Source organism: Bos mutus, chromosome 22, assembly GCF_027580195.1.
Source record: "Bos mutus isolate GX-2022 chromosome 22, NWIPB_WYAK_1.1, whole genome shotgun sequence".
Taxonomy (NCBI): Eukaryota; Metazoa; Chordata; class Mammalia; order Artiodactyla; family Bovidae; genus Bos; species Bos mutus.
In genome coordinates this window covers 26,193,157-26,216,801 of record NC_091638.1, presented here as the reverse complement: position 1 = coordinate 26,216,801, position 23,645 = coordinate 26,193,157, and positions in this window count along the sequence as shown.

The following is a 23,645-nucleotide window of genomic DNA, read 5'->3' as shown; positions in this document are numbered from 1 at the left end:
ACAGTTCTCAGAGATTTCTGAGATGCTCAAATTTGGCTCAAACAAAATTTTCCATTTCTTTCTAAGATTGACTGATTAAGTTTTCATCAACACACATTTAGTCCCTAACAGCATGTGAAGTATGGAGACTAAAAGACAAATAACTCTAAAACATTAAAAAAAAATTTTTTTAAGGGACTTTCCTAGTGGCCCAGTGGTTGCTAAGACTGCCCTTCTACTCCAGGGAGAGCAGGTTCGATCCCTAGTTGGGGAAATGAGATCCCCTCATGTGGTTCCATATGGCCAAAAAGCTTTTAAGAAATTAAAAATAAATTTTTAAAAAGGCTAATAACTATTAGTTTAACTTTCCTTAGAATAACTGGAAAGGTTATATGATGGTAACTTTAGTGTACTAAATTTCACACATTACATACAGAGAGTTTCTTTGAATAAAAGCCCGAGCCAGAACCCACTGTGAGCCATTTTCACATTTCACTTCCTAACATTCACCCTGTTAGCTTATCCACATCCAGCTGTCTGACTTCACGTCTGACACAGTTCCAATATCATGTATCTGTGAATTTTACCAATAATTCCACTTTATATACCTTTCTAGAAAAGAAAGTTTCACTCACATTTGATGAATATTGTGTTTGGGGAGGGGGTAATACTTAGTGACCTATGTAATAGATATTTCGGGCTTTCTAATTTAATTTTTTCTATTTTCTCCATATGATTTAAGACACGCTGTTTGGGTATGGGTCTCCACATCAAAGCTAAATAGCAAGACTCAAACTGCAGAAAAAAACTCATTAAAAAATAAGTGCTTAGATAGTCATTTGTTGTACATTATTTTGCAAAGGGGAACTATCTGCCTCAATAAAGACATGAATGGAGAAAGAAATAATTGGTCAAATAAATCCCAAATCATAAGGGTAGAAAAGGGAATTTCAAAGCAGAGCAATTTACAAACACTGTGAGATAGGTAGGTAAAAGTGAAATGAGAGAGATGAAATTAAACTTTATTCTGAATAAGCATGACATAAACTGGAGTTGACTTCAAAATTCTTGATTTTAGTGGATTGGCTGATAGTCATCATATCTATCTTTTCTCCACCCACATTGTATTTTCACATTCTGGACAGTTTGGCAAGAGTATAATAATTTCTTTTGTTCATTTATCAGGATAATAACCAGTAAAATTATCTGACAGATTTCTCTGCAATGGAAAATACAGATTAATTTTTGCCATAATTATTGAGTCTTTATTGTCAATAATTGCCCACAATTATCCTCTATCCACTGTCAAATGTATTTCAGTGAGAGCACAGTCCTGGAACTGCAGACACAAAGGTTGGTTATTGGTTCAATTAGCAAGAAAGCATACTTTCCTTCCTTACATGATATTTTCATTTTCCCAGATAGTTAGGGAAGATACTACAAGATTGCTCATTGCTGTAAAGCCTGTGTTCATCATGTTCCAGTCCCTTTTGGGTTCACAAGCTTTTATATAGCTAATAGTTTTTCAGACCTCTTGAGATATTTAACCTATCTTTAGTAACTCACATTCTGCAACCCTAGCTCATATACTCTGATTTTCAGGGCACTCCACTTCATGTCAGAGTATGTTCCTAATACCCTAATATGACTCCAAACTTGTATAAGTCAAAACTCATCTTGATAAAATGGCTTTCTTATTTATCAGCTAAATAAGGTAGTGCCAGTTGAAAAAAAGCATACACTGTTTATAATTTACACAACTAGCTAACTAGCTATGAAATCAAATTAATTTTTGAACATAGAAGGGTGTTGCACAAATTAAGAATTTTTATGGTTTACATCACCATATTTCAAACGTAGATACCTAACATTTTCATGAAACGTGAACACATTTACTGTATATTAGATAAAGAGGTTGCAGTAAGCCACAAAAGACATAGATACATGGACACGCTTAACTGAAAGACCCAAAATTACACAAAACTTGTTGAACCCTAGTGATTATTCAGAGAATAAGACAAATGACTTCTCTATGGAACACGGAAGAATGACCTTTATTCCAAAAAGAGGTCAATAAACCTCAGCAGGAAAAGCAGAATGTCTCCTGGGTCCACCATTCTCCAGAAGCTTCCATTCACCACAGTGGATGTTGGTTGCACCTCTTTTTCCCCTTTTCATCTACTCATTCCCTTTTGCTTATTTTTCTCTTCTCCTTCCTCTGCTACAATTTGATGCTCAAGACATAAATGCCTTTTTAAACTTCTGCCACTTCCTGGGACCCAAAAATCTACAGCTACTGGAAGTTACATTCTTAAATGCACCGAGGGCTAGTTCTCAACCTGAAACACTGCTAGTTGACTAAGTCTGAGACCAAAGTTGCTGCTTCTCAAAAAAAACCCACACACCACTGTGGGACCCTGGAACCAACGCCTGCCTCAGATCGGACCTGCAGTAAACAACAGTCATCCAGGCCTACAAAGGCGATAAGAGTTCAGCTGTAAAAATTTAGATTGGCCTGTGGAGTCCACGAGGGTGTTCTTTTCGAGACTCAGAGAGTGCTGGTGTCAAGGTTTCCATGATTGGTGAGTAATGTTGGTCATGATGTGGGCAGGAAATTCCAGGCACATAAATCATTTTAATCAATGGCTCATGTCACTTACAGAGCATCCCGTTAATTAGGTAGATAACGCTAATGCATAAGGACTGGGATATCCACTGAAGTCCTGGGTAACAGCCCAACACATACTTGGACATTAACCTCCAGCTATTAACTACCAAAGACATGGAATTCTGCCGCTGAGACACAGGCCAGAAGGACTTCCCAGATGGTCCAGTGGCTGAGACTCCACCCTTCCAATACAGGGGACTCAGGTTCGATCCCTGATACGGGAACTAGATCCTACATGTTGCAACTAAGTGTTCGCATGCCGCCGCTCAAGATCCCTCATGCCACAACGAAGACTTGGAACAGTCAAATACATAAGTAAATACAAATTAAATAGAGAGGAAGAAAAAAATAAAATAAAACCAAAAAACAACTCAGGCCACCAGCTCAGAATTCTGTACCACTCAGCATTGTGTCTAAAATGTCTGGTTGACACTGCTGCTACTGCTGCTAAGTCACTTCAGTCGTGTCTGACTCTGTATGACCCATAGACGGCAGCCAACCAGACTAGCCTCTCTCAGTTCCCCAAATCTGGATGCTTTTCTTGGAAATTCTGCTAAAAACCTACAGGATCACTCAGCCTCTAGGACCTACAGGAATTTGTTTCTACCAAGAAGAAGAGCTCTGGGTAGAAACAGTTGTACAGCGTAAGGACATGGGGTTCCAGTCCCAGCTTTGCTACTACGTAGGTTTCAGAATGGTGGACCAGTTATTCAACCTTTACTAGCATTGTATTTTCACATGCAAAATGTTCATGATAATTGCAGTCTATTCTGTGATGTTGCATGAGGAAGTCAGGGAAGGAAGCTGGTTACCTTGAGAAGTGACTAAGAAGTCAAGGTAGCACTAAAATTTATGATTTTGACTTACTGCTGTCATTAGGTTTGGGGATTCCATGATTGTTTCAGCATGCATCACAGCATTATTTCCTAGTTAAAACATGCAATTATGAATGTCTCCATCTTTACCATCAATCATCCACAATTTGCTAAAAATAAGGCAAATTAGTAATATAAAATTACAAAAAGTATGCAAACATGATAGCAGTTGACACCTCATACATATTAGGCTACATTTATTACTCTATTTAAGCTGTTTTAAAATTGCACAGACAGACGTATGTTACAATTTTTCAGGCATTAAAGAGCTAGAGTTTCCCACCAGAGTTCGGCAGATTACTACTCCTGGGCCAAGTCAGGTTCCTCTTCTTTTTGCAAAGTTGTATTGAAACACAGCTACACTCGTTTACAAATTGTCTTGGATTGTTTTCATACGACTGTAGAGCTGAATAGTGTTGACAGAGGACATGATCCACAAAGCCTAAAATATTTACTGTCTGGCCCTTTACAGAAAAAGTTGGCTGACCTCAGGTCAATATAATCAAGCTCAGCAAAACAGCATCCTCTTTTTGTAGTTCTGAAATACTAGAATGACCCCGAGAGGAAATAAAAATTAGTCTACAGTGCAAGGAAAATGGTCATAATATTAAAACAATTAACACAGTGATGGCAATTCAAAAGAAACAACTGCAGGGCACATTGTAAATAGGTAAGAAGTCAAATTTTTTAAAAAGCCAAAACAATTTTTTTTTTTTTTTGCCTATGGACACTGGAGGTGTAATCCTTAATGCACATGAAGTTTACTATTTTCAAGCACTCAGATAGTTGGCTGCTGAGATGATGAGAGAGAAATACATTTTTTGTCTATTTCTATAAATGAAAGGAATAGCAATTAGCCCCTAACCTAAAACAAATGATCTACATTAAAATAATTATTTTAACAGGCTCTTAAAAGTGGAGGATTATTTTGCATGGGAATAAAATTACACAATCAAATTTTCAGTCTACATGATCCAGTAAATATGTTAACATTTTCTTGACTTAAGTTAGGGAAGGTCTGGCTTAATGTTGTGCCTTTTTAAATTCAGTTTCTCTTATTTGTGACATGGGTCAGAAGGTTAGAGGTGGTTTTCAAAATGAGGGGGTATATTTGCTAAGACATCATGTACAGTCTAATGGCCCCTGGGGTTAGGTAACTTCAGTCACAGCCCTCAGCAGGGAGCTATGCTTGGGATATGATGTTTGATTTCTCCTTGCAGCTCCTGTGAGCCTTCCTTGTCAGATACGAAAGGAGGAAGAATGGGAGTCATTTCCTCTTGGCTCCTTGATCCTTCACTCTGACGAGTCTCTACCTCGGGCTCGACATTGTGTCTGTGGTTCTGGGAGGGAGAAATTGACTGTGACCAGAATCACTGAGTCCCCAGATTATACTGGTGCGTCATTATCTGCAGATTTCTTGGTTTTCTTTTAAGTTAGTTCCTCCCCTTTTCTTACCTTTTTTTACCATTTTGGTTTTCATTTTTGTTACTTTTTATAAATAACGGTGTCTGCATGAGTGTGCACTCAGTCGCTCAGTTGTGTCTGACTCTTTGTGACCCTATGGACTGTAGCCCACCAGGCTCCTCTGTCCATGGGATTCTCCAGGCAAGAACACTGGTGTGGGTTGCCATGTCCTCCTCCAGGGGATCTTCCTGACCCAGGGGTCGAACCTAGGTCTCCTGCATTGCAGGTGGCTTCTTTACCATCTGAGCCACGAGGGAAGCCCTGTGAATAAAGGTCACTTTCTTTAATTCTTCATATCTACACTTCCTCTCATTTTTGTTTTCACTTATAATTGAGTGTCATGGTTTTGAAGGGGGTCTGGAAGTTCTGGGTAAGACTTGCCTCCCTGTTTTACACAACTGGTCACAAGCCTCCACGGGCCTTAATTTTTGGTCATCATTCTGCTACTACCTGGAGCAACTGTTTAGCACAATGATTAGGAACACTCTCAACCAGTGTATAAATCCTGGTTCAAAACACTCACTATAAAAAAACAGACAACAAAAAAAACCCCACTCACTGTGCAGTGATTTTCTTTCTCCACTCCCCAGTATCCATAGCCACAATACCCCAGTTTACACTGGGAATAGTAACAGTCCCCAGCTTACACACCTATTTTGAGGAGTAAATTATCTAAAATGTGTAAAATGTTAGAACAAAACCTGGACAAGGGAAGGGCTTATTACTATAAGGATGCACTCTTAGGGACACTGATGCTGTCTCTCCTCATTATTTTTTGCCAAAGTCATCGAGCATTTTTTCTTCTGTTTTGGAATGGGGGGCACTGATGTTAGGGGTAGAAGGTGGGCAAAGCAAATCCCTTTTGTAATACTGAGGACATTGCCTCGCCTGTCCAGTGATACACAAAGGGAAATACACTGAATGGATTCGGGGAAAAATTCCTTCACTTATTCATAAAGGAAGAAACAAGAAGAAATGCTTCCCTGTACCGTCTCCCACCTGCATCTTTGAATGTGATGGAAAGTGTGATGCAGCCATCCTGTGACTTCACAACAAGTGAAAATAATCACAAACATGCCAGCCATGGTGGAGCTGCTGAAACAACCCAGCAAATACTGTCTTGTAAACTTCTTGGAATTTAGGAAAATAACCTACTTGTTCAGGTCAATTTTAGTCATAGTTTTGTTTTTTTCTAGCCAAAAATATTCTTATGGTGCGAAATCATCTCTTCTACATGACAGTATCTATCTGTCAATGCAGAGATCTCTCAAGTAATAGATGCAATTCCTTGATAAATATTTAGATTGGCATTGTTCACATACATTTAATGGTAAAGATACCACTGGGTTCTAAACATCAGTTCAAAATAACATGTCAATGGCTATTTTATTTTTAAAGGAAAACAGATGCTTCAGTAATTGGATGAGAGGGCACTGGGAAAAAAAATGAGCGGTGCATCTGGGACAAATATTCATGTGTTTATTAGAAGCTTGGCTCTGTCAGCCCCTGAACTCGCCTTACACACAGCATCTGAGTGGGATCCACTAGGTGCCCTGCTGCCCTTTAGTAAAATCCGGAGGAAATCTTCCACTGATTTGCACATGTGCTTCTAACACTTCTGGGGGAGAGGAAAGAAAATGAATTTTATTTAACCTGGCAACCTCTAGCTAAACTGCACATCATGGATATATTTTTAAAAAGAAAAAAGATGAGAAATTGATTTATAAGGATGGGAATGAAGAAAAATAGCACTGTCCAGTTTTCTAGTTTTATGGAAGGGCCTCAGACAGAGTAAACCTTGTGTAGGACATGGATATGGAACGTTAAGTTCGTCTTTATCCTCTTGTGGAGGTCCCTGTAAGGACCTGGAAAAAAGTCAAATGTGTATCTCCGATTTGTTCCCTGGGATTTTAATAACAGATATATATTTAATATATTTACTTAATATATATTAATATGTGAAATGTAATATATATTATATATATTAATATACATTTAATATATTTTAGGCTTCCCTGGTGGCTCAGAGGTTAAAGCGTCTGCCTGCAATGTGGGAGACCTGGGTTCGATCCCTGGGTCGGGAAGATCCCCTGAGAAGGAAAAGGCAACCCACTCTAGTATTCTTGCCTGGACAATCCTATGGACGGAGGAGCCTGGTGGGCCACAGTCCACGGGGTCACAAAGAGTTGGATATGACTGAGTGACTTCACTCACTTTATATACATACATATATATATATATGTTGGGGCTTCCCTGATGGCTCAGTGATAAAGAATCTGCCTGCAATGCAGGAGACCAGAGTTCAATCCCTGAGTTGGGAAGATCCCCTGGAGAAGGGAATGGCAACCCACTCCAGTATTGCCTGGAGAATTCCATAGACAGAGGAGCCTGGTGGATTATAGTTCATGGGGTAACAAAGAGTAGGACATAACTGAATGACCAACACACCCACACACCCACACACCCACACACATATAAATGTTTTAATGTTTTAAGGGGATCTGCATTTGAGAAATGTTACATTAAACAAAGTAAATTCATTTGTAAATAATTATACAAATACATGTTATGAAAGCAACAAAAAGGTAACATTTAAGCAAAAGTTCTCCTCCATCTCCACTTCCATTCGCGCACTACTTTTCCAAGCTAACAAAGTTTGTTATCAGTTTAAGGTGAAAACATCAGATTTCTGTTCCTCATACCATCCAGTACTAGCAGAACTCTTATTTAGGAGAAGTATATGTACAATTATGTATGTTGATCACTATTTACAAAAATAACTTCATATGCTTATGGAGTATCTCATTTTTAAATGTCTTATGGAATTCTTTTTCCAGCCAGAGTACTCTTTTAATTATCTTCATAAATAATATATATATATATATATATACACACACACACACACACAAATTTCATCCATTTTAGAAAGTCAGCACAATGATGGCCTATTGTTTATTTAAATATTCCCATCAAATATACTTTGGTGGCAACTTTCTACATTGCCTCCTGTTATAATAGGTATCACAGATCAAATATCTCTGCTTATACAGACTTAGGATATCTTCTCAATTTGAACACGAAGATTCACCCTCTTTTATCTTCACACTTCCCCTTTGTGTGATACAGGTATCATCCATTTTTCTTTCTCACTACTTGGGGCAGAAATGCTATGGAATTCCTGAAACTTGAATTTGATGACAGAAGTTCTGAAAAATACTTTTTAAGGCTTATTTCTATATATTTTCAAGCACTTCTGTCCTCGTGCAAATATGGTTAGGACTGCATTTCTCATGAAAGTTAGTTGGTTGCAGACACAGGGCTGGCCACAGTCAGTCACCTCCCATGAAACCTCTAAAAGCCGGGGCAGGACTTTCCATGTCTGTGCCTCAAACCAGGTGTTCCTGGAAGCAAATGTAGAAGTTTCATCAGCCCGGCCCCACTGAGTAACAGTGAAAAACAAAGTCGCTACAAACTTTGTTGAAATTTATAGCATAGGAGAAAAATCAGTGTTACTCTAAACCACTGAGCTGCAGTGTTCTCTATTACATCAGCATAAGCTTGACAAGCTGAACTGACATTCTGGACAAAACCACTATCCACATGGAGAAGATGGATAAATGAAAAGATAGATATTAATATATACAGTATAATATATGCTGCTGCTGCTGTGCTAAGTCGCTTCAGTTGTGTCTGACTCTATGCGACCCCAGAGATGCTCAGTCATGTCCGAATCCTAGCAACGCCACGGACTGCAGCCTACCAGGCTCCTCCGTTCATGGGATTTGCCAGGCAAGAGTACTGGAGTGGGTTGCCATTGCCTTCTCCGACAGTATAATATATAGAGAATTATAAATAATCAACCAGGACTTAATGTATCCTAAAGGTAATTCTACTCAACATTCTGTCATAACTTATATAGGGAAAGATTCTGAAAAACAATAAAACATATTTATGTACACAGCTGAATCTGTTACTGTATACCTAAAAGAAACAAAATGTAAAAATCTATATTACAACATTATCATCATCATCATCATAAGCTAATTGAGGGAATCGCCTAGGACATTCCCCAACACACCCTGGAATCCGGGAAGGTGCCATATCCATGGAATCTGAGCAGGCTTCACTCTCAAAACTGAATTATCCAGGGGCTAAAGGAGCTTAGGAGAATGTACCAACAAATGAACCCCCCTTGGACCAGGAGTGACTGGTCCCCCTGTGGATGGCCCCACACACTCCAAACTCAGCTGGGCATTCAAATAACTATACTAAGCCTGGTGCCCCCAACGGACGGTGTCCCCTCTGGGCTGCAAGAGCTCTGCCGAGTCCCCTGGTCTCCACATCCCCTGGTGTTGGGGTTCCCAGATCCAGCTTCCTTGTTTACAGTTGACCCACTCACATACTAGGGCACCATCAGGAGTAAATTTTGACAGACGCTGGTGTTAATCTGGACTCCTATTGGTAACAGGAATGAAGTAACGAGACTCAAGTCCTTGGGTCTTTGTACTGGTACATTCCACTCTAACTTCCACCCAGGACACAACTTTCCCTAAGGCTCTGGTTGAAGCAGGAACCCGAGTGGGGCGGGAGGAAGTGCTGCCGCCTGGTGGCCGCTTTCAGCAACTGTAACTAACAAAGGGCAGCTTGCTGGCACTTGTTCTTCACAAGACCTATCAGTTCAGTTCAGTTCAGTCGTTCAGTCGTGTCCGACTCTTTGCGACCCGCAGCACGCCAGGCCTCCCTGTCCATCACCAACTCCCGGAGTTCACTCAGACTCACGTCCATCGAGTCAGTGATGCCATCCAGCCATCTCATCCTCTGGCGTCCCCTTCTCCTGCCCCCAATCCCTCCCAGCATCAGAGTCTTTTCCAATGAGTCAACTCTTCGCATGAGGTGGCCAAAGTACTGGAGTTTCAGCTTTAGCATCATTCCTTCCAAAGAAATCCCAGGGCTGATCTCCTTCAGAATGGACTGGTTGGATCTCCTTGCAGTCCAAGGGACTCAAGAGTCTTCTCCAACAAGACCTATAGATCTCTCTTAATAAAAAAAAATACCTGCCCAAATAAATGTCTTGAGGCAGGCATTGGAAAGGGAGTTATAAACCAGGCCCACTGTCAAACAGGCACTTTCAAAGGTGTATTACAAGCCTATGGTTTAAAAGGGAAAAAACAACAGCATGATTTCATGCCTCAAATTGCTGCTTTTTAATGCAATGTAAATGAAAATGCGAGTAAGACTTCCCACACATCAGTCAAAGTGGTCATCATCCAAAGGACCACAGAGAAGTAATGCTGGGTAGCTCGTGGAAGAAACAGCTCCCTCCCACACTGCTGGAGCACTGTCGGTAGTCCTGCTGTGAAGATCAGTACAGAGGTTCCTCACAAACCCATGAAGAGAAGGGCCAATTCAACTTTGGACCAATCTCCACCAAAACCAACATTTTGCAAGAATAACTGCACCTCTCTAGTCACTGCAGTGCTGTTTACAACATCTGAGACTCAAAAGGAATCAAAATGTCCACTGACAGATGAATGATTTAAAACATGTGGTACATAAATACAATGGAATATCTCTCAGCCATGAGACAGGATGAAATAAGGCCATTTTAGCAACATGGATGGAACTAGCCATGCTCAGTCACTAACTGTTGTGAGAGAGACAGTGATTCAAGTTGAGGATATCACTTACTGGCAGAGTTTACAATTTCATAGGAACAATTGAATTTCCAAAACAAAACAGACTCACAGACTTGGGGGCGGGGTGGGGGGCGGGGGAGATAGTTCCCAAAGATGAAACATAGAAGCAAGGATAATTTACTTTTTTTGCATTAATATATATGCACAAGTATATTGGAAATACATAATCAGCAAGGGCCTATTGCTGGGCATAAGAAACTCTAATCAATCATGTGCATCAATCCAGATGTACACAGGTTCAAATAAGTATAGTCATATGTACTTCGACAAGGGAACCACCACGTGGCTGACAAACTCCAAGTACTCAGCATTCTAAATCAATTATAACCATGCATAAAATAGAAATACAATTTTTAAAAGGGTAGAAAAAGCCACTGTATTCTACTGAGGCACTGGGGACCTCTAGTATCCAAGCCTGTATCTCATGCAAGCTTCATTTGGAAACTGGATATTTCTAAAGCTAAGAAGATGAGGAGAAGTTGCCATCTAATGAAACCCCCTCAAACCCTGATTGCCCACTCTCTGGATGGCACCAGGATCTGTGGATACAGCTGGGCCTTCCTACACCCACACCTAACCTAGTGCACCCAAAGGATGGTGTACTCTGGGCTGCTGCTGCTGCTGCTACTGCTACTGCTGCTAAGTCGCTTCAGTCGCGTCCGACTCTGCAACCCCATAGACAGCAGCCCACCAGGCTCCCCCATCTCTGGGATTCTCCAGGCAAGAACACTGGAGTGGGTTGCTATTTCCTTCTCCAACGCATGAAAGTGAAAAGCGAAAGTGAAGTCGCTCAGTCGTGTCTGACTCTTCGCAACCCCACAGACTGAAAGAGCTTTAAAACCTACTCTAGTCGCCTCATGTCCTGGGGGTGTGGTTCCCAGCTCCAGTCTGCCATTTCGCAGTGGTTCACCCCACATGCTAGCACCCTGAGGATCGAGTTTTGGCAGAGTTTGGTGTTAAGGACAAGAGGGAGGAAGTAATGAGAGGTTCTCAGGCCTTTATGCGGGGCGCATTGCACTCTAACTTCCACCCGAGGACAGGACTTTCCCTAAGGCTCTGATTGAGGCAGTAACCAGAGTGGGACGGGAGAAAGTGCTGCCGCCTTGTGGACGATTACTGCAACTGCAACTTACAAAGGGCAGCTTGTCAGGATGACCGTTTCCTATTCACAAGGCTTGAGGGTCTGTATTAATTACAAAAAAGAAAAAAACAACAACAACAACAACATAAAACCCTGACCTGACCAAATAAATGTACTAAGCTAGGCAATCACAAGAGATCTCTAAAGCGGGCCCACATTCAGCAGGCAATTTCAACTGGTATATAGTCAGCACACAGTTTAAAAGAAAAAAGTGATTTCATGTCTCAAATGAAAATGACAATGAGGATTCCCTCATACTTGTCAGAGTGGTCACTGTCATCAAGACAGGTATCGTGAGGGACAGTTTCACTATGGAGCCAATCCACCCAGAAAACAAATTTTTGTGAAGGTAACCGCACCTTCATATTCACAACACTGCTATCTGTAACACCCAAGATTTCAAATGAGTCACAATGTTCACTGAGAGGTGAGCGGTTAAAAACCATGTGATACCGCTACACAATGGAATACCTCTCAGCCATGTGATATTATGAAATAATGCCATTTTAGCAACAGGGATGAGCCTAACCATGTTCAGACATTAAGTGTTGAAAGAGAAAGATACCAGCTTAGGATATAACTTAAAGGCTGAATCAAGAATTTCATAGGATGAATGCATTTTCAAAATGGGAAACAGACACAAAGACTTAGAAAAAAAGAAAAAGAAAAACAAAACACACAGTGGTTCCCAAAGAGGAAACCCGGGGGCAAAGATAATACAGGAGGTTGGCACTAACATATATACACAAATACACTGGCAATCAATAATCAGCAAGAGCCTCCGCCCTGCGGAGGGAACTCCAATTAACAATGTGCATTGATCCATAGGTGAAGAGAGTCAAGTAAGAACAGTCATAAGCACATCTACAACTGAATCACCTGGTTGTACACCTCAAAATATACAACCTTCTAAATCAATTATACTCATACGTAAAATAAAAATTCAAATTAAAAAAAAAAGAGACAGAAAAGGTGACTGTGTTCCACTGAGGCACTGGGGACCTCTACTTTTGTCCGAAACCTGGACCCCATGCACACTCCAATCCCAAAGCTGGACAGTTCTAAGGCAAAGGAGATGGGGAAGAGGTGCCAGCAAACGAAGTCCCCTCAAACCCTGACTGCCCAGTAACTCTGGATGGCACCAGGGGCTGGGCCTTCCTACAATACCAAGCCTGTGTGTGTGTGTGTGTGTGTTAGTCGCTCAGTCGTGTCCGACTCTTTGCGACCCCATGCACTGTAGCCCACCAGGCTCCTCTGTCCATGGGATTCTCCAGGCAAGAATACCAAGCCTTGTGCACCCTAAGAATGGTGCACTTTCTGGGCTGAAAGAGCTTCACAATGTCCCCTGGTCTCCACAAGTCCTGGGGGTGGGCTTTCCAGCTCCAGTCTACTTTCTCACACCCATTCAGCCCACATACTACAGCACCCTGACAATTCAGCTTGGGCAGTGTTAGTCTGAGCTCTTAAGGCTACGAGACAGAAAGTAATGAGACTCAGGGCCTCAGGCCTCATGCTGGCCTATTCCACTGCAACTTCCACCCAGGTGGCAACTTTCCCTAAGGCTCTGGTTGATGCACTCAGCACAGTGGGGCAGGAGGAAGTGCTGTCGCCTTGTGGACACTTCTCACAACTGCAACTTGAAAAGAGAAACTTGTCAGCACTTACTTTCTGCCTTGGTAGCTCAGGTAGTAAGAATCCACCTGAAATGCGGGAGACCAGGGTTCAATCCCTGGGTTGAGAAGATCCCCTGGAGAAGGGAATGGCAATCCACTCCAGTATTCTTGCCTGAAGAATCCCAAAGAGAGTAGCCTGGCGGGCAACAGTGCGTGGGGGTCGCAAAAAGTCAGACACAATTGAATGACTAACACTGACTTCGTGGGGCAGAAACATACCTGCCCAAGAAAAGTCCTGGGCGAGACATTTGAAAGAGATTTCTAACTCAGGCCCACTCTCAAGCAGGCACTTCAACTAGTATCCTGTCAGCACAATGTTTAAAGAAAAAAACCATGATGTTATGCCTCACATTGCCACTTTGTAATGCAATGCATCTGAATGCAGAGTTCCAAAGAATAGCAAGGAGAGATAAGAAAGCCTTCCTATGTGAACAATGCAAAGAAATGGAGGTAAACAATAGAATGGGAAAGACTAGAGATCTCTTCAAGAAAATTAGAGATACCAAGGGAACATTTCATGCAAAGATGGGCTCAATAAAGAACAGAAATAGTATGGACCTAACAGAAGCAGAAGAGATTAAGAAGAGCTGGCAAGAATACACAGAAGAACTGTACAAAAAAGATTTTAATTACCTGGATAACCACACTGGTGTGATCACTCACCTAGAGTCAGACATCCTGGATTACGAAGTCCAGTGGGCCTTAGGAAGCATCACTACAAACAAAGCTAGCAGAGGTGATGGAATGCCAGCTGAGCTATTTCAAATCCTAAAAGATGATGCTGTTAAAGTGTTGCACTCAATATGCTAGCAAACTTGGAAAACTCAGCAGTGGTCACAGGACTGGAAAAGGTCAATTTTAATTTCAATCCCAAAGAAAAGCAATGCCATAGAATGTTCAAACTATGGCACAACTGCACTCATTTCACTTGCTAGCAAGATCATCTCAAAATCCTCCTGCTGCTGCTGCTGCTAAGTTGCTTCAGTCATGTTCAACTCTGTGCGACCCCATAGACGGCAGCCCACCAGGCTCCCCCGTCTCCGGGATTCTCAAGGCAAGAACACTGGAGTGGGTTGCCATTGCCTTCTCCAATGTATGAAAGTGAAGAGTGAAAGTGAAGTCACTTAGTTGTGTCTGACTCTTAGCAACCCCATGGACTGTAGCCCACCAGGCTCCTCCATCAATGGGATTTTCCAGGCAAGAGTACTGGAGTGGGGTGCCATTGCCTTCTCCCAAAATCCTCCTAGCCAGGCTTCAATAGTACGTGAACTGAGAAATTCCAGATGTTCAAGCTGGGTTTAGAAAAGGCAGAGGAACCAGAGATCAAATTATCAACATCTGTTGGATCATTGAAAAAGCAAGAGGGTTCCAGAAAACATCTACTTCTGCTTCATTGACTATGCCAAAGCCTTTGACTATGTGGATCACAACAAACTTTGGAAAATTCTTCAAGAGATGAGAATACCAGACCACCTGACCTGCCTCCTGCAAAATCTATAGGCAGGTCAAGAAGAAACAGAACTGGACATGGAACAACAGACTGGTTCCTAATAGGAAAAGAAGTACATCAAGGCCTAAGAATTGATGCTTTTGAACTGTGGTGTTGGAGAAGACTCTTGGTAGTCCCTTGGACTGCAGGGAGATCCAACCAGTCCATTCTGAAGGAGATCAGCCCTGGGATTTCTTTGGAAGGAATGATGCTAAAGCTGAGACTCCAGTACTTTGGCCACCTCATGCGAAGAGTTGACTCAAGGAAAAGACTCTGATGCTGGGAGGGATTGGGGGCAGGAGGAGAAGGGGACGACAGAGGATGAGATGGCTGGATGGCATCACTGACTCGATGGATGTGAGTCTGGGTGAACTCCGGGAGTTGGTGATGGACAGGGAGGGCTGGCGTGCTGCGATTCATGGGGTCGCAAAGAGTCGGACACGACTGAGCGACTGAACTGAACTGAAGGCTGTATATTGTCACCCTGCTTATTTAGCTTATATGCAGAATACATCATGAGAAACACTGGGCTGGATGAAGCCCAAGCGGGAATCAACATTGCCAGGAGAAATATTAATAACCTCAGATATACAGATGACACCACCCTTATGGCAGAAAATGAAGAAAAACTAAAGAGCCTCTTGAAGAAAGTGAAAGAAGAAAGTGAAAAAGTTGGCTTAAAACTCAACATTCAAAAAATGAAGATTATGGCATCCGCCCCATCACTTCATGGCAAATAGATGGGGAAATGATGGAAACAGTGAGAGACTTTATTTTTCCAGGCTGTAATATCACTGCAGATGGTGACTGCAGCCATGAAATTAAAAGACGCTTGCTCCTTGGAAGAAAACTTATGACCAACCTGGGCAGCATATTAAAAAGAAGAGACATTACTTTGCCTATAAATGTTGGTCTAGTGAAGGCTATGGTTTTTCCAGTGGTCATGTATGGATGTGAGAGGTGGACTGTGAAGAAAGCTGAGTGCCAAAAGATTTGATGCTTTTGAACTGTGGTGTTGGAGAAGACTCTTGTGAGTCCCTTGGACTGCAAGGAGATCCCACCAGTCCATCTTAAAGGAAATCAGTCCTGAATTGCAAGGACTGATGCTGAAGCTGAAACTGCAATACTTTGGCCACCTTCACTTTGGCCAGCGAAGAACTGACTCATTGGAAAAGATCCTAATGCTGGACAAGATTGAGGGCAGGAGGAAAAGGGGACGACAGAGGATGAGATGGTTGGTTGGCATCACTGACTCCATAGACATGAGTTTGAGCAAGCTCCGAAAGTTGGTGATGGACAGGGAAAACGCGTGCTGCATTCCACAGGGTCGCAAAGAGTTGGATACGACTGAGCCACTGAACTGAATTCCACTCTAACTTCCCCTGAGGACTGGACTTCCCCTAAGGCTCTGGTCAAAGCAGTAACCCAAGTCGGGTGGGAGGAAGTGCTGCCATCTTGTGGATGCTTCCTGAAACTTAGAAATGTCAGCTTGTCTGTACTTGGGACTCACAAGGCCTGTGGGGCTGAAAATACCTGCCCAAAGAAATGTCCTGGGCAGGGATTTGAAAGAGAGTTCTAAAACAGGCCCAGTGTCAAGGAGGCATTTTCAACTGGTATACTGTCAGCCCAAGGTTGAAAACAAAACGAAAACGTGACTGCATGCCTCAAACTGCAGCTTTTTTATGCAATAAAATGCAAACAAAATGCCAGTGAGGAATCCCTCATACCCCTCAAAGTGGTCATTATCCAAAAGACTATAAAGAAATAATGCTGTGTATGTCATGGAAGAAAGATCCCTCCTACACTGTTGGGACAAGGTGAACTGGTAGCTGTTCTATGGAGAGCAATATTGAGGTTCCTCACAAATCTATACAGAGAGGGTCCCTATGAGTGGGCAATTCAAATCTGGGCCAATATGCATAGAAAACAATATTTTGCAAAGATAACTGCTTCTCAATATTCACTGCAGTAAATAATTCACTATTTACCACCTCCAAAGCTCAAAAGGAATCAAAATGTCTGCTGACAGTTGAATGATTAAAAAGCATGTGGTACATATATACAGTGGATTAGCTCTCAGTCACGAGATATCATGAAATAATGCCATTTTAGCAACATGGATGGACCCAGGCATGCTTAGCCGCTAACGAGTGTGGGACAGAGAAAGCTTAGGCTGTCACTTACAGATTCAATCTAGAATGTCATAGGAACAAATGAATTTCCAAAACAGAAGCAGACTCAGACTTGGCAAACAAACCGATGGTTCCCAAAGATGAAACAGGATGCAAAGATAATACAGAAGGTTGGCATTGACATATATACACAAGTAAATTGGAAGTATATAACCAGCAAGAACTTATTGTTGGGCACAGGAAACTCCAATTCACAATGTGCATTCATGCATGTATGCAAAGATTCAAATAATATCGCTTACGCACATCTACAACTGATTCATGTTGTTGCACACCTCAAAACACACAGCCTTCTAAAGCAATTGTACTTGTAAGTAAACTAAAAATTCAAATACAGGAGACCACTACTTTTGTCCCAAGCCTGAAACCCATGCACACTGCAGTCCCAAAGCTGGACAGTTCTAAGGCTAAAGAGATGGGGGAAGAGGAGCCAGCACACGAAGCCCCCTCAAACCTGATTTCCCAGTCACACTCTGCATGGCGCCAGGATCTGTGGGTACAGCTGGGCCTTCCTAAACAGCCACTCTAAGCCTAGTGCACCCAAAGGACGGTGCCCACTCTGGGCTGAAAGAGCTATAAAAAGTCCCATGTTCTCCACATTGCCTGGGGGTGAGGTTCCCAGCTCCAGCCTGTATTTTCACAGTCCACTTACTGCAGCACCCTGAGGATCGAGTTTCGGAAGAGACTGCTGTTAGTCTGGGCTCTTAAAGGTAAAAGGGATGAAGAAATGAGACTCAAGCCTGCGGGGTTTTGTGCTGGCACACTCGACTCTAACTTCCACCCAGGACAGGACAAGGCTCTGGCTGAAGCAGTAACCAAGGTAGAGGGAGGGGTAAGTGCTTCCCTCTTGTGGACATGTCCTGAAACTGCAACAAAGGGCAGCTTGTCAGCACTTGAGCTTCACAAGGGCCCCTAGAGTGAAAACAGTATCTGCCCAAAGAAAGGTCCTGAGCTATACATTTGAAAGAGAGTTCTAAACCAGGCCCACTGTAAAGCAGCACCTTTCAATTGGTGTATTGTTAGCTCATATATTAAAAAGAAATGTGATGCCTCAAATCTCTGCTTTTTAATACGATACAACTCAAAACGACAATGAGGATTCCCCCACAACAGTCAAAGAGGTCATCAACAAAAGCGCTACAGTGAAATAATGCTGGGTAGGTCATGGAAGAAAGAGAACCCTCCTACACTGTTCAGATCAGATCAGATCAGTCGCTCAGTCGTGTCCGACTCTTTGCGACCCCATGAATCGCAGCACGCCAGGCCTCCCTGTCCATCACCAACTCCCGGAGTTCACCCAGACTCACATCCATCAAGTCAGCGATGCCATCCAGCCATCTCATCCTCTGTCATCCCCTTCTCCTCCTGCCCCCAATCCCTCCCAGCATCAGAGTCTTTTCCAATGAGTCAACTCTTCTCATGAGGTGGCCAAAGTACTGGAGTTTCCGCTTTAGCATCATTCCCTCCAAAGAAATCCCTGGGCTGATCTCCTTCAGAATGGACTGGTTGGATCTCCTTGCAGTCCAAGGGACTCTCGAGTCTTCTCCAACACCACAGTTCAAAAGCATCAATTCTTCGGTGCTCAGCCTTCTTCACAGTCCAACTCTCACATCCATACATGACCACTGGAAAAACCATAGCCTTGACTAGACGAACCTTTGTTGGCAAAGTAATGTCTCTGCTTTTGAATATGCTATCTAGGTTGGTCGTAGCAATGTAAACTGGTACTCCCTCTATGGAGAGCAGTATCGAGGTTCTTTAGAAAACGATGAAGCCAGGTACTCTATGAAGGGCCGAATTTACCACGGGGCCGATGTGCATACAAACAATATTTTGTAAGGTAATTACACCTCAATATTCACTGAAGCACTATTTATAACACCCAAGACTCAGAAGGAATCAAAATGTCCACTGACAGATGAATGATTGAAAATCATGTGGTAAATATATACAACAGAATATCCCTCGGCCATGAGATAGTATGAAATAATACCATTTTAGCAACATGAATGGACCCAAGGCAGGTAGAATCTAGAATTTCATAGGAATGAATGAATATCCAAAACAAAACACACTCACAACTTAGAAAAAATAAAAACCAATGGCTTCCAAAAATGAATGGGGTCAAGGTTAATTTGGGAGTTTTGCATATACATAGACATACAGAAATATACTGGAAATACATCGTCAGTAAGGGCCTAGTGTAGTTCACAGGAAGATAAAACAATGCTACGCACTAGTTTATATGTGAAAAAATTCAAACAAAAATAGTCATATGTACATTTAGAAATGAATCACTTGGCTGAACCTCAAAATACACCACCTTCTATATCAATTATACTCAAAAGTTTAGTTAAAAAAAGAGAAAATGCAGTCATATCCCACTGAGGGATTGGGGATCTCTGCTTGTGTGAATCCTGGACCTCATGCAGGCTCCTGCACAGGTGGATGGTTTTAAGGCAAGAAAATAGGGAGGAGGAGGCAGCAACTGAAGGCCGCTTGGACCTTGAGGCCCAGTCACTCTCTGGAGAGCATTAGGAGATATGGAGCCAGGGGACCTGCCTACAACACAGCCAAGCCTAGAGCACTCAAAGGATGGTGCACACTCTGGGCTGGAAGAGCTTTCAAATGTCCCCTGGTCTCCACAGCTCCTGGGGTTGGAGTTCCCAGCCCCAGCCTCCTTTTACACGGTCACACAAGCCACATACTACAGCACCCTGAGGATGGAGTTTTGACAGAGAATCGTGTTAGTCCGAACTATTAAGGGTGAGAGGGATGAAGTAATGAGACTCAAGCACTCTGGTCTTTGTACTGGCACATTCCACTCTAACTTCCACCCAGGACACGACTTTCCCTAAAGCTCTGGTTGATGCAGTAGCCAGAGTTGGGCGGGAGGATGCTGCCACCTTGTGGACACTGCCCTCAACTGCAACTGCCAAAGAGAAACTTGTCAGCTCTTGCTTTCCCTGGTGGCTCAGGTGGTAAAGAATCCGCCTGCACTGTGTGAGACCCAGGTTTGATCCTTGGGTCAGGAAGATCCCCCTGGAGAAGGGAATGGCAACCCACTCCAGTATTCTTGCCTGGAAAATCCCATGGACAGAAGCCTGGTGGCTACAGTCTGTAGGGGTCATAAAAAGTCGGACATGGCTCAATGGCTAACGTTACATTGTGGGCTGAAACAATACCTGCCCACAGAAATGTCCTGGCCTAGGCATTTGAATGAGAGTTTGAAACGGCTCACTGACAAGCAGGCACTTCATCTGGATACTCTCAGACCACGGTTTGAAGGAAAAAATTGAATGATTTCATGTCTCAAATCGCTGCTTTTTAATGGAATGTAAATGAAAACATGAATGAGGATTTCCTCACAAGAGTCAAAGTGGTCATAATCCAAAAGCCTACTGAGAAATAAATGCTGGCTAGGGCCTGGAAAGAGAACCCTCCTAATCTGCTGGTGAAAATGTAAATTGGTACTACCTCTATGATACAGAGGTTCTCACAAATCTATGAAAACTTGGGACCCTATGAGGGTGGAATTCCACGATGGGGTCAACAAAAAACAATATTTTGCAAAGATAACTGCTTCTCAATATTCACTGCAGTAAATAATTCACTATTTACCACCTCCAAAGCTCAAAAGGAATCAAAATGTCTGCTGACAGTTGAATGATTAAAAAGCATGTGGTACATATATACAGTGGATTAGCTCTCAGTCACGAGATATCATGAAATAATGCCATTTTAGCAACATGGATGGACCCAGGCATGCTTAGCCGCTAACCCAGTGTGGGACAGAGAAAGTTTAGGCTGTCACTTACAGATTCAATCTAGAATGTCATAGGAACAAATGAATTTCAAAACAGAAGCAGACTCAGACTTGGCAAACAAACCGATGGTTCCCAAAGATGAAACAGGATGCAAAGATAATACAGAAGGTTGGCATTGACATATATACACAAGTAAATTGGAAGTATATAACCAGCAAGAACTTATTGTTGGGCACAGGAAACTCCAATTCACAATGTGCATTCATGCATGTATGCAAAGATTCAAATAATATAAACTATTGACATCTACAACTGATTCATGTTGTTGCACACCTCAAAACACACAGCCTTCTAAAGCAATTGTACTTGTAAGTAAACTAAAAATTCAAATACAGGAGACCACTACTTTTGTCCCAAGCCTGAAACCCATGCACACTGCAGTCCCAAAGCTGGACAGTTCTAAGGCTAAAGAGATGGGGGAAGAGGAGCCAGCACACGAAGCCCCCTCAAACCTGATTTCCCAGTCACACTCTGCATGGCGCCAGGATCTGTGGGTACAGCTGGGCCTTCCTAAACAGCCACTCTAAGCCTAGTGCACCAAAGGACTGTGCCCACTCTGGGCTGAAAGAGCTATAAAAAGTCCCATGTTCTCCACATTGCCTGGGGTGAGGTTCCCAGCTCCAGCCTGTATTTTCACAGTCCACTTACTGCAGCACCCTGAGGATCGAGTTTCGGAAGAGACTGCTGTTAGTCTGGGCTCTTAAAGGTAAAAGGGATGAAGAAATGAGACTCAAGCCTGCGGGGTTTTGTGCTGGCACACTCGACTCTAACTTCCACCCAGGACAGGACAAGGCTCTGGCTGAAGCAGTAACCAAGGTAGAGGGAGGGGTAAGTGCTTCCCTCTTGTGGACATGTCCTGAAACTGCAACAAAGGGCAGCTTGTCAGCACTTGAGCTTCACAAGGGCCCCTAGAGTGAAAACAGTATCTGCCCAAAGAAAGGTCCTGAGCTATACATTTGAAAGAGAGTTCTAAACCAGGCCCACTGTAAAGCAGCACCTTTCAATTGGTGTATTGTTAGCTCATATATTAAAAAGAAATGTGATGCCTCAAATCTCTGCTTTTTAATACGATACAACTCAAAAGCGACAATGAGGATTCCCCACAACAGTCAAAGAGGTCATCAACAAAGCGCTACAGTGAAATAATGCTGGGTAGGTCATGGAAGAAAGAGAACCCTCCTACACTGTTCAGATCAGATCAGATCAGTCGCTCAGTCGTGTCCGACTCTTTGCGACCCCATGAATCGCAGCACGCCAGGCCTCCCTGTCCATCACCAACTCCCGGAGTTCACCCAGACTCACATCCATCAAGTCAGCGATGCCATCCAGCCATCTCATCCTCTGTCATCCCCTTCTCCTCCTGCCCCCAATCCCTCCCAGCATCAGAGTCTTTTCCAATGAGTCAACTCTTCTCATGAGGTGGCCAAAGTACTGGAGTTTCCGCTTTAGCATCATTCCCTCCAAAGAAATCCCTGGGCTGATCTCCTTCAGAATGGACTGGTTGGATCTCCTTGCAGTCCAAGGGACTCTCGAGTCTTCTCCAACACCACAGTTCAAAAGCATCAATTCTTCGGTGCTCAGCCTTCTTCACAGTCCAACTCTCACATCCATACATGACCACTGGAAAAACCATAGCCTTGACTAGACGAACCTTTGTTGGCAAAGTAATGTCTCTGCTTTTGAATATGCTATCTAGGTTGGTCGTAGCAATGTAAACTGGTACTCCCTCTATGGAGAGCAGTATCGAGGTTCTTTAGAAAACGATGAAGCCAGGTACTCTATGAAGGGCCGAATTTACCACGGGGCCGATGTGCATACAAACAATATTTTGTAAGGTAATTACACCTCAATATTCACTGAAGCACTATTTATAACACCCAAGACTCAGAAGGAATCAAAATGTCCACTGACAGATGAATGATTGAAAATCATGTGGTAAATATATACAACAGAATATCCCTCGGCCATGAGATAGTATGAAATAATACCATTTTAGCAACATGAATGGACCCAAGGCAGGTAGAATCTAAATTTCATAGGAATGAATGAATATCCAAAACAAAACACACTCACAACTTAGAAAAAATAAAAACCAATGGCTTCCAAAATGAATGGGGTCAAGGTTAATTTGGGAGTTTTGCATATACATAGACATACAGAAATATACTGGAAATACATCGTCAGTAAGGGCCTAGTGTAGTTCACAGGAAGATAAAACAATGCTACGCACTAGTTTATATGTGAAAAAATTCAAACAAAAATAGTCATATGTACATTTAGAAATGAATCACTTGGCTGAACCTCAAAATACACCACCTTCTATATCAATTATACTCAAAAGTTTAGTTAAAAAAAGAGAAAATGCAGTCATATCCCACTGAGGGATTGGGGATCTCTGCTTGTGTGAATCCTGGACCTCATGCAGGCTCCTGCACAGGTGGATGGTTTTAAGGCAAGAAAATAGGGAGGAGGAGGCAGCAACTGAAGGCCGCTTGGACCTTGAGGCCCAGTCACTCTCTGGAGAGCATTAGGAGATATGGAGCCAGGGGACCTGCCTACAACACAACCAAGCCTAGAGCACTCAAAGGATGGTGCACACTCTGGGCTGGAAGAGCTTTCAAATGTCCCCTGGTCTCCACAG